Raw genomic sequence first — 15,193 nt, 5'->3', positions numbered from 1 at the left:
GCCCTCGGTCCCCGGCCCCTTTCTGCCCTCAGTCCCTGGCCTTTTTCTGCCCCCACACAGTATAATGTTCCCCCAGAATGTTCTCATTATATGTTTCCCTTTATTCTCTCCAGTAATTGTATTATTACAGCAGAGTCTTTATGATGTTACATCGTCATCTTCTCCCCATTCAGGTCCTTATAATATCGGATCCTCTCAGTGGAGATCTTCTATAGAAGAGAATTCTCCTGATTGCCCCGTGAAGGATGGATATGGACAGGGACAAGATGGCGGAGAGGATATTACACCTCACCCTAGAGATCCTCTTCCGGCTTACTGGAGAGGTGAGAGATTCTGATGACGTCACATTACATCATTCTTATCTATGGGAATAACAGATGGACAGAACTGGAGACGTGAGGACTCTGGAAATGTCTGGAGTGAGATTTATTACTGTGTCTCTCCATAACCAGGATTACACAGTAGTTAGGAAGACCTCTAGTGAGCGCTGTCAGGCCCCTGTGTCTGAGGGATGGGGAAGACCCCTGAGCCCAATCACGGGGCCTCCACCTCACCCCCCGATACATGAGGACATCAATGACAAGAAGGTCCTAGAACTCACCTACAAGATGATTGAGCTGCTGACTGGAGAGGTGACACTGCTGGGAATGCTGGGACATTATACAGTAACGCTATGAAGGGGTCGGGGGTGACGGTATCATTGTATGTGTCAGGTTCCTATAAGGTGTCAGGACGTCACCGTCTATTTCTCCATGGAGGAGTGGGAGTATTTAGAAGGACACAAAGATCTGTACAAGGACATCATGATGGAGGTTCCCCAGCCCCTCACATCACCAGGTAATAGACAGGACTAAATGCACACGGCCTATAATTATCTGTATGTAAGGAATGAATTCAGTCCCTGTATGTGTCTCCTCCAGTTCTATCCAGTAAGAGGACAACACCAGAGAGTCCCCGTCCTTTTCTCCCACAGGACTGTAAACAAGAAGACCCCGATGTTCCTCAGGATCATCAGGTAGATGGAGAGAAGGTGCCATGAAATCTCCCTATGATGTGTAGACGGCTGTGAAGGTCTTGTGCTCAGTCTTGTTTTATCCTCCAGTATTATATGTGTTATACTTGTGTAATGAGAGCGGTGGAGATGGCAGGATTAGAGCTGATCATAGATGGGACTTCTCCATCTTTCTGTGACTTTTACAATATTTGTTTCAGGGGGAAGATCTGACCCATATTTATACTACAGAGACATATGTGAGGGGTGATAAGCGGTGTAAAGAGGAGATTCCTACGTACGGCTACCCAGGTGAGTAGTGACCACTAAATGCAGAGAAGTCACAGATTCTTCTCAGTCACCGGCTGCTACCGTGTTTCCCCGAAAGTAAGACAGTGTCTTACATTCTTTTTACCCCCAAAAGTCCCACTATGTCTTACTTTCGGGGTATGTCTTATATTGGAAAAAAATCCCACAGCAATCGCAGCAAGTCTCCATGCAATGTACCGTATGGGGACTTGCCGCGATTGCTGCACATGAGGGCACTGAGGCTGCGTGTTTTTGTATGTTGTCCGTGGTCCTGATGGACCACGGACAACATTACTGCAACATTTCTCAGTGGCCGAGCGTTCGGCTGAGCGCCCGACCGCCGGCATGTGACAGCTCTCATGTCAGGGCGCTCAGCTGGGCGCTTGGCCGCCGGCGTGTCAGGGTTCTCGGCTGGGCGCCCGAGTGACGGCTCTCAGCTGAGCGCTCGGCCGCCGGCATGTCAGGGCACTCAGCTGGGCTCTCGGCCGCCGGCATGTCAGGGCGCTCAGCTGAGCTCTCGGCCGCCGGCATGTCAGAGCGCTCAGCTGAGCGCTCGGCCGCCGGCGTGTCAGGGCGCTCAGCTGGGCGCTCGGCCGGTACTGTAAAGAAGAACTGGGCGCTTGGCCGCCGGCATGTCAGGGCACTCAGCTGCGCGCTCGGCCACCGGCATGTCAGGGCGCTCAGCTAGGCGCTCGGCCGCCGGCATGTCAGGGCGCTCAGCTGGGCGCTCGGCCGCCGGCATGTCAGGGCGCTCAGCTGAGCTCTCGGCCGCCGGCAAAAACTCACAGACTAATGGCAGAAGATGTAAGCTGCCCAGGCCAAAAAGACTAATGCACTGCCAGGATGCAGCAAGACCTCCATTAAATGGAGACATCACAGGTGCAAAGGGAGATGGTAGTAAAATTGCACACTTGTGGCTTGCATAGGTCACTGTTCACACATGCAGGCACACAGTATCTGGTATGCAGCCTATTGGTCACGCCCATCACAATCGATGCAAGCGGGCTACGCCAGTACTAAATATGTGTACCATGCAGGGACAGTGAGTATAATATGCAAGGCCTCGGCCGCCGGCATGTCAGAGCGCTCAGCTGAGCGCTCGGCCGCCGGCGTGTCAGGGCGCTCAGCTGGGCGCTCGGCCGGTACTGTAAAGAAGAACTGGGCGCTCGGCTACCGGCATGTCAGGGCGCTCAGCTGAGCGCTCGGCCGCCGGCATGTCAGGGCGCTCAGCTGAGCGCTCGGCCGCCGGCATGTCAGGGCGCTCAGCTGAGCGCTCGGCCGCCGGCATGTCAGGGCGCTCAGCTGAGCGCTCGGCCGCCGGCATGTCAGGGCGCTCAGCTGAGCGCTCGGCCGCTGGCGTGTCAGGGCACTCAGCTGGGCGCTCGGCCGGTACTGTAAATAAGAAAAAAAAAAAATAAATAACGCTTTCCGTTTACTATGTCTTACTTTCGGGGTACGTCTTACATTAGCCGACCCCCCCAAAACCCCCACTACGTCTTACTATCGGGGGTGTCTTACTATCGGGGAAACACGGTATGATGTGGGACTAAAAAGAATGAAAATTACTTATCCTAAAAATAAGGAGTAAGAGGTTCCCGTACATCCTAGACATGGGGAATGTGCAGTTTATAGTGGAATGTTCACATGCTCCATATTATTTATACTGGTCAATCATTGATTTCTTGTATAATATTGGATTACAGCACTTATGTGCAGGTATATTCTAAAATAAGACGCATGTACAAAACCTTTAGATGCAGAGTAGTGTCGGACAGCCCCTTTAACCCCTTCCCGACCAAGGACGGATCTTTCCGTCATGGCGTAATCGCGGCACCGGAGCCTTCGGTGACTGCGACCGATTAACATAAACCGCAGATTTGGGGAGGAGGGGACCTGTACCTGACCTCAGGAGGGGTGGTGCCTCCTCCCCGGACCTACGGAGGCTGTGATTGGTTGAGCGGCGTTCGTCAGCCAATCACAGCCACTGTAATGTTCCAGCCATTTAAAATGACTGAAACATTGAAATCCAGCCCTGACCAGTGCAGCTGTAGCACTGGCCATTGGCTGGAGCTGGGTGACCTCACTGGATCACCCTCCCCCAGTTCCAGCAGCTCTGATTGGAGAGATCGGCCTTGTGACCGATCTCTCCAATCACCATGGACCTGTTGCCAGTGACCGTCCCCGTCACCTGTCGTCCCTGCAGCACGCCAGCACAGTGAGTGTATACAGTGCAATGGCAGGGCGACAAGCTCCGGTCCGGGCGGTCCCATGCTGTTATGTGACCGGAGCATGGGACCCGGAAGTTGCCGCGCTGCCATTGCACTGTATGAAACCGGCGAACAGCCTCCCGATCCGCCGCAGCCCTCCACGATCTGCCACCTGTCTCCCCGATCTGCTGCCCGCACCCCCACCCCTCGTGATCTGCTGCCCGCACCCTCACCCCCACACCTCCCAATCCGCCGCAGCCCTCCGCGATCTGCCACCTGTCTCCCCGAACTTCTGCCCACACCCCCACCCCTCGTGATCTGCTACCCACACCTCCCGATCCGCCGCTGCCCTCCGCGATCTGCCACCTCTCTCCCCGATCTACTGCCCGCACCCCCACCCCTCGTGATCTGCTGCCCGCACCCTCACCCCCACACCTCCCAATCCGCCGCTTCCCTCTGCGATCTGTCACCTGTCTCCCCGATCTGCTGCCCGCACCCCCACCCCTCGTGATCTGCTGCCCGCACCCCCACTCCTCCCGATCCGCCGCTGCCCTCCGCGATCTGCCACCTGTCTCACCGATCTGCTGCCCGCACCCTCACCCCTCGTGATCTGCTGCCCGCACCCCCACCCCTCCCGATCCGCCGCTGCCCTCCTCCATCTGCCACAGTGTCACCGCTCTCCCCGATCTGCTGCCCGGCCCCTCTCCTCCGTTATGTGCTGCGCGCCCCCTCTCCTCCATTATGCGCTGCGTGCCCCCTCCCCTCCGTTATGTGCTGCCCACCGCTCCCCATCGTGATCGGCTGGCGCCACCTCCCCTCCGTGATGTGCTCCCCACTACCCCCCCACCTTTCACCCCTGTGATCGGCTACCCGCCTCCTCCCCTGTCACCCCTGTGATGTGTGCTCCCTCACCTGTCACCCCCGTGATGTGTGCTCCCTCACCTGTCACCCCCGTGATGTGTGCTCCCTCACCTGTCACCCCCGTGATGTGTGCTCCCTCACCTGTCACCCCCGTGATGTGTGCTCCCTCACCTGTCATCCCCGTGATGTGTGCTCCCTCACCTGTCACCCCCGTGATGTGTGCTCCCTCACCTGTCACCCCCGTGATGTGTGCTCCCTCACCTGTCACCCCCGTGATGTGTGCTCCCTCACCTGTCACCCCCGTGATGTGTGCTCCCTCACCTGTCACCCCCGTGATGTGTGCTCCCTCACCTGTCACCCCCGTGATCTGTGCTCCCTCACCTCTCATCCCCGTGATCTGTTTTTTTTTCTATGCCATTGGGGTCTAGTTTCCAAAATGGGGTCACATGTGGGGGAGCTCCACTGTTTCGGCACCTCAGGGGGTCTCCAAACACAACATGGAATACGCTAATTATCACAGAAAATTTTGCGTTTGAAAAGTCAAATGACGCTCCTTGCATTCTGAGCCCTGCTGTGCGCCCAAACATTTGATTTCCACCACATATGAGATATCTGTGTACTCAGGAGAAATTGCACAATACATTTTATGGTGCAATTTTTCCTGATACCCTTGTGAAAAAAAAGCTACCTGGTTGAAGTAACAATTTTGTGGTAAAAAAACTTTTTTTTATTTTCACGGCTCAACTCTATTAACTTTTGTGAAGCCCCCAGAGGATCAAAGTGCTCAATAAACATCTAGATAAATTCCATGAGGGGTCTAGTTTCCAAAATGGGGGTCACATGTGGGGGAGCTCCACTGTTTCGGCACCTCAGGGGCTCTCCAAACGCAACATGGTGCAGATAACGATTTCAGCTAATTTTCTGTTCAAAAAGTCAAATGACGCTCCTTCCCTTCCGAGTCCTGCCAGTGGTTTTTCGCCACATATATGGTATCTGCGCACTCAGAAGAAATTGCCCAACAAATTTTGGGGGTTCATTTAATCCTGCTACCCTTGTGAAATGCAATATTTGAGGCTAAATTAACATTTTTGTTGCAAAAAGTGAAATGTTCATTTTTTCCTTCCACATTGCTTTAGTTACTGTGAAGCACCAGAAGGGTTAATAACCTACTTGAATGTGGTTTTGAGTAGCCTGAGGGATGCCGTTTTTGGAAGGGTGTCACTTTTGGGTGTTTTGTGTCATGTAGACCTTTCAAAATCGCTTCAAATGTGATGTGGTCCCTAAAAAAAAGTGGCTTTGTAAATTTAGTTGTAAAAATGAGAAATTGCTCATAAACTTTGAACCCCTATAACTTCCTTAATTTTTTTTTTTTTCCCCCAAAATTGTTCTGAGGTAAAGTAGACATGTGGGAAATGTTATTTATTAATTATTTTGTGTCATATGTCTCGTTGGTTTTAGAGCATAAAAATTAAAAGTTTGAAAATTACAAAATTTTCGCGAAATTTCCGTTTTTTTCACATAGAAACGCAAAAAATATCGGCCTACATTTACCACAAGCATGAAGCCCAATATGTCACGAAAAAACAATCTCAGAATCACCAGGATCCGTTGAAGCGTTCCAGAGTTATAACCTCATAAAGTAACACTGGTCAAAATTGCAAAAAATGGCCTGGTCTTTAGGGTCAAAATAGGCTTGGGGCTGAAGGGGTTAAAATATAAGATAGAAGAAGAAAAAAGGGTGTCCAGCTCTTCAGGCAGAGAAAACCAAGGTCTTTATTTCATCATGCAGATACAACGAATGACATGACCAGCACTACGCGCTTCAGGTGAAACACTCACCCTTAATCATGATTAAGGGTGAGTGTTTCACCTGAAACGCGTAGTGCTAGTCATGTCATTCGTTGTATCTGCATGATGAAATAAAGACCTTGGTTTTCTCTGCCTGAAGAGCTGGACACCCTTATTTCTTCTTCTATGCTATATCGGGCTGTGGCAGTGCCTGTCCGTGCTCCAGGACGAAACCAGGACTGAGCTTCCACACGGTGAGCTGATACACATAATTGGTTAAAATATAAGAGTTTATTAGAATCGGTGTGGAAAAATGTTGCTGTATACAGGCCAGATACAGAGGCGGCTATCCAGCCCCCACCTGACAGTTTTCCTGCACGTGTGGTCACATAAGATGGTTGCCTAGATCTCTTGTACAGAGTATAGCAGCATTTTTCTGCACCTGATTGTCAGGCCAAGATCGAAGAAGAGCACTAAAGTAGTTGCCCTGAAATGGCAATGGATTTAACAGGAGAGTAATGCTTATATTATAATAATCTTTATTTCTATAACGCTAACATATTCATATTTACAATTCAAAAGTTCCTATACAAACAATCATAAATAGTTAAGCCCCTCCCTCTAAAGGCTAAGCCCAGAACCCCAGTGTGTTCACTACTCCCATTTGCTGCCTCTATATTGGCCACAAGCGTTACAGCAATGACTGGCACAGAGCGAAAGCGTCTGAGCAGTGATTAGCTAGTAGTAACGGTTACCCTGGCGTCAGCATTAAAGATTCATTGGAGAAGGGAAAGTCTAATGAGGGGGAGGCCAATTAATTGAGAATTACAGTAATCAAGGCGGGAGTGGGTCAGGGCCACAGTGAGGGTTGTTTAGTTGTTTCCATAGTGAGAAGGCGGTGGATCCTAGAGATGTTTTTCAGGTGCAAGCTGTCACAGGTTGATAGGGGAACAAAGGAAAGCCTATACTGGCCCTAATGCTGAGCCCCTATGCTCACCCTAACATCTGGAGCTACCTTTGTTGGTAGGGAGGTCTAGGCCTCTAACCTAGGCCATATCTCCTGTCCTTGTCCCTGATGTTAAGACCCCCCTCCACAACCCACCACCCGGGGGAAAGGGACAAGAACAAAAGTAAACACCCTGTTAAAAATATACTCTTAAATATATTTTTCTTCAAATACGTGATAAGATGCATGAATAATGGACTTCAGAATATATAAAAAAAAAAATGTATTTTATATCTGATAAATTGGTTGCCAAAGTTCAGTTACAGAAATGAACAATAATATTATTATTTGCTTACTTAAAAAGTTAATAATTAGTCCATACTGATCAATAGAAAATCTTCATCCATCTCTCCTTGGATCCTGAATGGTAAGGGAGGGGTGATATACATGTGTTCATCTTGCAGGCTAGAAGGATTCTCGGTCAGTTGGCGACGTGCAGGAGTGAGTGACCCCCTCCATCGTGTCATGAGATATATATATATAATATATATTATATATATATATATATATATATATATATATATATATATATATATATATATAATATATATTATATATATATATATATATATATATATGTAGCAACTGTCCAGACCATATAGGGAAATTACTGCTGGACGCATGTCACTAGAAGCTTCCAGATGGATAAATATACCATACTATGTCAGCACTTATGTATATTCAATATGGATATTTTAATATTTATTTCTTATAAGAACTTTATCGATAAGCTATGCCCTCCAACATAAACAGAACTGTGGACATATATAATATGTCCTACTATAAAATGTTTGATAACTAGATGTATTAATTTTAATGTTTTTACACACCCCACTAACAAATATGATAAACAGGGGTAACAACTACTCGTACACATGTGAACCGCACACAAAGGAGCCACTAAAAGTGCATGAGGGGAAATAAACAGAAAAGGGGGGGAATGAAATACACTACTGGGGAACATCCATACCATTTAACCAGCACACCTAGAACTGCTGCAGCAAGCACCAATTCTGCAACCCACACCACAAGTCTCAGAGAGAGGAAAATACCAGCTCCTTCCACCTCCTGGCCAAGCTTCCAAATGATGAAAATAACCTGCACCCTCTGGTGGACGTTGAGGGTATTTATAGGGCCTGGGCTTGGTCCCAACCGGAAACGCCTGCCCAGGAGTCAGGAGCTGCTGGAAGGTAAACTGACATTAATGCTCTCCTTCCCAAAGGAAAGGGAATCCATTTAATAATCTCCAAGTCCTACAAGAAAAAGTGAGTCTCAGACTCAGAACTTGTCACCAAAATCTGCAACAGGGAAAGTTTGTGACACAAGAGATAAGAGTGACCGAGAGATTGTGTATAGGAGGTGAAGGGAACATCGGTGTCAAACATAACACCCAGACAGCGAGCCTGCGGCCTAGGCGTTATCATGGTGCTGCACACAGAGAGGGAGATGTCAGGTTTAGGGAGGTTAGTAGACGAAGGGAGTAGAAGTTCAGTTTTGGAGAGGTTGAGTTTCAGATAGAGAGCAGATATGATGTTGGAGACTAGAGACAGACAGTCACTGGTGTTCTGTAGTACAGCAGGGGTGAGATAAGGGAATGAGTTGTATAGCTGTGTATATTCATTTATCACATTCTTCCACTTTTTAACTACATGATAAAACCACTTTACAAATTTACTTTTCCAGTTTTACACTTTCAGCAAAGTCAGAGCTTCTTCGTACATAATTGCAGTGCTCCTCCATTCTGCAGTAAAATGCATCTGGCTGTCAGGAATTGTGCCAGACAGACCCCTCTAATAGCACTGACTGACAGGATCATTTATGATTCTCCACTGAGAGTCTTACTACAAAATAGTGGTGACCGACACTCTGAGACATGAACCTAGGAAGATGTGGAATACAACACCGAATTGGGAAACTGCTAGAGCCGATCCTGGTGGCCTGATATCATACTCTAGTGGTACTTGCTCCGTGATCTTCAGTTAGAATGTGAACTGTTTTGTCACCATTACCTTAGTGAATAATGAAATTTTGCAACATGACTTGCAATTTTAATGGACTTTGGATATAGTTAAAAAATAAACTACACATTATTGAAAAAGTATTAACAGTGTTATTCTTGACAGGTGACTGTATTAGATCAGAGGGGCTTCTGACTTCTTCAGACATTCAATCAATTGATCTTGGTGTGCCACAAGACACATATGAAGAACATTGCGTTATCCCAGCTGTATCCTCAACGCTTCAGAGCAAAGATCTACCATCTGATCCTATTAAACAGGTCCTATCTTCTGATTCATTAGAGGCTATTAAGGAAAATAGTCCCAGAAGAGATGTTAGAATTACCATAGGAACGAAGACATTTTCATGTTCAGAGTGTGGGAAGTGTTTTAATTGTCAATCAAACCTTTTTGTACAGAAGAGAACTCACACAGGACATAAGCCATTTTCATGTCCAGAATGTGGGAAATGTTTTACAACTAAATCTTATCTTGTTAGACATCAGAGAACTCACACAGGAGAGAAGCCATTTTCATGTTCAAAATGTGGGAAATGTTTTACAATTAAATCACATCTTGTTACACATCAGAGAATTCACACAGGGGAAAAGCCATATTCATGTTCTGAATGTGGGAAAGATTTTACTCGGCTATCAGGGCTTCGTTTTCACCAGAGAATTCACACAGATGTGAAGCCATATTCATGTTCAGAATGTGGGAAATGTTTTAGATTAAATCAAATCTTGTTACACATCAGAAAATTCACACAGGGGAAAAGCCTTTTTCATGTCCAGAATGTGGGAAATGTTTTACAATTAAATCAAATCTTGATACACATCAGAGAATTCACACAGGGGAAAAGCCATTTTCATGTTCAAAATGCGCTAAAAGTTTTGTGTGTAAATCACATTTGATTACACATCAAAAAAATCACATAGGGAAGAAGCCATATCTTTGTTGAGAATGTGAGAAATTTTTTTTTCAAAACATCTCATGTTAAATATTAAAGAGCTCACATAGGTGAGAAGTCATTTTCATACCCAGAAAGTGGGAAATGTTTTATTTATTAAATGTTTATTCTTTTTATCAAAAATTAAGAATTTAAGTAACTTTTTTTTCCCACAAAAAATGTAAGAGCCCAAAAACTTACAAAATAGCATTTTTTTTGTTTTGTACAGTAATTTTTATTATGATTTTCAAAAGTTTAACAGTGAAGAATAAAGTAAAAATCAAAACCATAGATTACATAGCTTGGGGGAGGTAGGGAGTGAATGAGGGATGCTAAAAAGTAATAGCAAGTTTTAATAGAAATAGAAAAGAGGAATGTAAGGGAAAGTACAGGAAAAATTAACCCATCATCCCAGGCGATTTTCCGTTTTTCATTTTTGTTTTTTCCTCCCCTTCTTCCGAGAGCCTTAACTTTATTTTTCCGGCAATTTTGCCATTTGAAGGCTTATTTTTTTGTGGGCCGAGTTATGATTTTGAATGAAATCATTAGTTTTACCATATAGTGTACTGGAAAACAGGAAAAAAAATTCCAAGTGAGGTGAAATTGCAAAAACAGTGCAATTGCACGATTGTTTTGGGGATATTTTATTCAGTGTTCATTTTATGGTAAAAATGATGCCTCATGTCGTTACGAGTTCGTGGATACTAAACATGTATACTTTTTATTTTTATCTAAGGAGTTAACAAAAATTCTGAAGTTTGTCCTTAAAAAAGAATTTCGGTTTTGGCGACATTTTCTGAGGCCCATAGCGTTCTCATTTCTCGGGATCTGGGGCTCAGTGATGGGTTATTTTTTGCATCATGAGCTGACATTTTTAATTTTACTATTTTTCTGCAGTTGCTAAGTTTTGATCGCCTGTTACTGCATTTTTAAACAATATTGCAGTGACCAAAAAACTTAATTTTGGCGTTTGGAATTTTTTTCTCGCCATGCCGTGTACCGATCAGATTAATTGATTTTATATTTCGATAGGGCATTTCTGAAGGCGGCAATACCAAATGTGTATTTTTTTTATTGTTTTTAACTGTGGCTAATGAGAGATGATTTGAACTTTTTAGATTTTTTTTTGATTTTTTTTCATATTTTTAAAAACTTTTTTTCACTTTTAATAGTCTCCCTAGGGGACTTATCAGTGCACACTGCGAGCACTTGTTCATTTCTGCTGATCAAAGCAACATTGCTGTGATCAGCAGAAATGCAGAGTTCCTGTGAGTTCAGGTGCTCTGTGGCCTCTCACAGGATGGGAGTTATGGTAGCGTCAGGGGTCATCAGCTGACCGTGCGCTACCATGTCAATACCAAGGCGCCCTGCGATCACGTCATGGGGCGCCGATGGTGGCGGGGAACAGCGTGATCCCCATCGTGGCCATTTAAATTGTGCTGTCAGTGCAATCTAAAGGGTTAACAAGTGCTGGTGGATCAAATCAGTAGAGACATATGAGGATTACCATGGGCTTGCTGCCGGAGCCTGCAGTAACCAGGGGGAGGCGACCAAGGGCGTACCAGTCTGTCCTTGGTCGTAAAGGGGTTAAGAAAAAAGGGAGGATACGACAAGCGCTACATATACCTGTATTGTCGCTTATTATTTATTTTTTAGTCCGCGATAAACCCAATGCTTAGTCCAAGGTTAATGTTGTTTTTAATCTGTATGCTCCTAAATGAAAATAAAATTCCTTAAAATGTTGCTTAGTCCTTAAAAACCTTCTGGATTTTTCTTCTTTCATCTTTTAAGGCAGGCACAAGAGGCATCTTTGTGAGTCGGGTGCCGCGCTCCTGCTTCAATGCTATGACGTCACCTTGTCTCTGTCAAAGGGGGTGTTTGTTATTGGATAGGGCTTCCCCTGATGGTTCTTGGAATTATCTTTTCTTTCATGATACAGGTGCATCTCAATAATTATTTCAGCAATTCTATACAAAAAGGTAAATGCATATATTATAGAGTCATTACACAGAGAGGGATCTATTTCAAGTGTTTATTTCTGTTAATGTTGATGATTATGGCTTACAGCCAATGAAAACCCAACAATGATCTCAGAAAATTAGAATAATTGCCACAAAATACATTCAAATGCTTCCACACACAGATATATCCAGGACATGGGCTACTACTGTCGCATTCCTTGTGTCAAGCCACTCATGACCAATCGACAATGCCAGAAGCGTCTTACCTGGGCCAAGGAGAAAAGAACTGGACTTTTGCTCAGTGGTCCAAGGTGTTGTTTGTAGATGACAGTAAATTTTGCATTTTATTGGGCAATCAAGGTGCCAGAGTCTGGAGGAAGAGTGGAAGTGTGAAGTTTCAACAATCAGTGATGGTTTGGGGAGCCATGTCATCTGCTGGTGTAGGTCCACTGTGTTTTTTCAAGACCAAAGTCAGTGCAGCCGTCTGCCAGGAAATTGTAGAGCACTTCATGCTTCCCTCTGCCGACAAGCTTTTTGGAGATGGAAATTTCATTTTCCATCAAGAAAATGACACCTGTCCACACTGCCAAAAGTACCAATTCCTGCTTTAAAGAGGTAGTTCGCCTATTTTTTAATGTTTCACTATCAATTTAAATCCCTATAACAACTCTCTTTAATGGGGGAGGGGAGAATGAGCAGAGCACAGTGTCTGTGTGTAAGAGCAGAGAGCAGTGTGGGTGAGAAGAGAGCGCAGTGTGTGTATGAGCACAGCGCAGTGTGCGAGAGCAGAGAGCAGTGTGTGAGAGCAGAGCACTGTATGTGAGAGCAAAGTGCAGTGTGTGTTAGAGCCCAGTGTGTGTGTATGTGTGAGAGCAGAGTGCAGTGTGTGTGAGAGCAGAGTACTGTATGTGTGAGCAAAGTGCAGTGTGTGTGATAGCAGAGCCCAGTGTGTGTGTGCGAGCAGAGCGCAGTGTGTATGTGTAAGAGCAGATCGCAGTGTGTGTAAGAGCAGAGCACTGTGTGTGTGTTTGAGGCCTCTGCCACACTTCCGCAAAAAACACATACGTGTCTCACGTTCCATTTTTCGGGTCCATGTTCTGTTTTTTATGGGCGTTTCTCCGGTACGTGTGACATCCGTGTGATGGCGTATGCTCGCCGTGTGTGCGTGTGGAATGTCTGTGTATGCGTGAGATACGTACGTGTAATGTCCGTGTGGTGTCCGTTTGAAATGATCCGTTTGTGTGGCAAAATGTCGTTGCTACATACCCACTGACAGCAGACACAGACAGAGACGCGCGATGAGAATGAACTCTGATGAACGTCACCCGACTTCATTGTCATAACACGGCTCTGTCTGTGTGTGGCGTCCTGATTAGCGGTTTCCCGTGAAGGACTCACCAGTGACCGATAATCCCCTGAGTGGCTGAAGTTAGCGGCGTGATTATCGCTGCCGTCACTCAGGCTACCCGCAGCTAGCTGGAGTCCTCCATCTGAGACCGCAACTCACCTGTGACTTTTTTGCAGATCGCTCAGCTCACTTCAGTCACTTGGGCGACTTGCTGTCACGGAGGATCCAGCGGTGGCCGCGAGTAACATGAGTGACGTCATCGCTGATCGCGCGGCTCACCTCAGTTGCTGCGTGGAGCTGACAGAGAGCGGTTATGGTATGTGGCCGCTCCTGTCACCTTCATGTAGCAGAGCTGAGAGCGTCGTGGGATCTCTGTGGATTACGCCGGACCTGGATGGGTATTTGTGGTTTAATAAAGTGGTGAAAGAGGGTGTTTGTTTTTGTGTATTATTCCAAATAAAGGATTATTTGGATGTGTGTGTTTATTTTCTTTAACTTACAGGTTAATCATGTAAGGTATCTCGGGGAGACGCCTGTCATTATTAACCCCTTATTACCTCGATTGCCACCGCACCAGGGCAATTCGGGATGAACTGGGTAGAGTCCCGGAAATGTGGCATCTAATGGATCCAGCAATTCTAGGCGGCTGCTGGCTGATATTGTTAGGCTGGGTGGCTCCCCATAACAAGGAGCCCCCATCCTGAGAATACCAGCCTTTAGCCGTGTGGCTTTACCCTGGCTGGTATCAAATTTGGGGGGGACCGCATGTCATTTTTGCTTATTTATTTATTTTACTGCATGATATAGACCCGCCAGCCGGCGGCTGTGATTGGTTGCAGTGAGACAGCTGTCACTCAGCGTGGGGGCGTGTCTGACTACAACCAATCATAGGCGCCGGTGGGCGGAGGAAGCTGTGAATACGAGATTGAATAATGAGCGGCCCGGCATTTTCAAAAAAGTAAAAGCCGCCGAAGGTTTTTGACAGCCGTGCAGCGCCGCGACAGTGATCGGGGATCGGTGAGTATGCGAGAGGGGGAGAGACCGACCGATGGACAGAGAGAGGGACAGACAGGGAGAGAGACAGACAGACAGAGTGACCATCTGACAGCAAAAGATACCGACCGACTGACAGAGGGAGATTGACAGACATCGCATCCAGAATTCACCCAAAAAAATGCACACGGATGGTACAGGTAGAACACGGACATGCTACGTGTCACATACGTGCAGGCACGGACCCATTGACTTTAGTGGGTCCGTGCCTGCGTGATGCCGGAGAAAAACGGACATGTTGAGCATGTGGAAAAACGCACAGACGTACAAACGATATGGACACACATTCCATGTAGTTTTACGTGTGTGTGCCTGTTACTGTACCGCCCCGCTCTCAGCAGCCGAGCTGCTCGGATCCGGTCCTTCTGTGGGTGGCTCGAGGATCTCCGGACCCGGGGGTCTCGCAATCACTTCAACCAAAAAGGGGTTTGATGGGATGGTGGATGTAGGACGTATATGTACGGGTTGAGCTGTACGGAGTTCGTGATGCCACCCACGGGATGTGATGATATTGGACACCACCGCTGCTGTTACGGGGCACCCGGGGGAGATGTTGCGCAGCAAGTTGTTAACCCCTCCATGGGCAGGGATGGTGGCCCCGGGATCCGTTGGGGATGTGGTGGTGCAGGGAGATGAGCGACTGCAGGATGCTGGTGTACTCACTATGGAAGAAACACATGAGTCTCTGGTAAACCAAGATGATGGTGGTCGGTGCCCGCAGCC

The 15,193-nt window shown here is 46.7% G+C and overlaps 1 pseudogene; it reads left to right on the top strand.

Annotated features, from left to right (window-relative positions):
- Window positions 1–382: 382 nt before the first annotated feature.
- Window positions 383–15,193, top strand: part of LOC142258844 (uncharacterized) — a 103,788-nt pseudogene continuing 88,977 nt past the window's right edge.

This window comes from Anomaloglossus baeobatrachus (genome assembly GCF_048569485.1).
Source record: "Anomaloglossus baeobatrachus isolate aAnoBae1 chromosome 5 unlocalized genomic scaffold, aAnoBae1.hap1 SUPER_5_unloc_13, whole genome shotgun sequence".
NCBI classification, from domain to species: Eukaryota; Metazoa; Chordata; class Amphibia; order Anura; family Aromobatidae; genus Anomaloglossus; species Anomaloglossus baeobatrachus.
The sequence above is the reverse complement of the archived record's forward strand: the minus strand, read 5'-3'. Positions and strand labels throughout refer to the sequence as shown.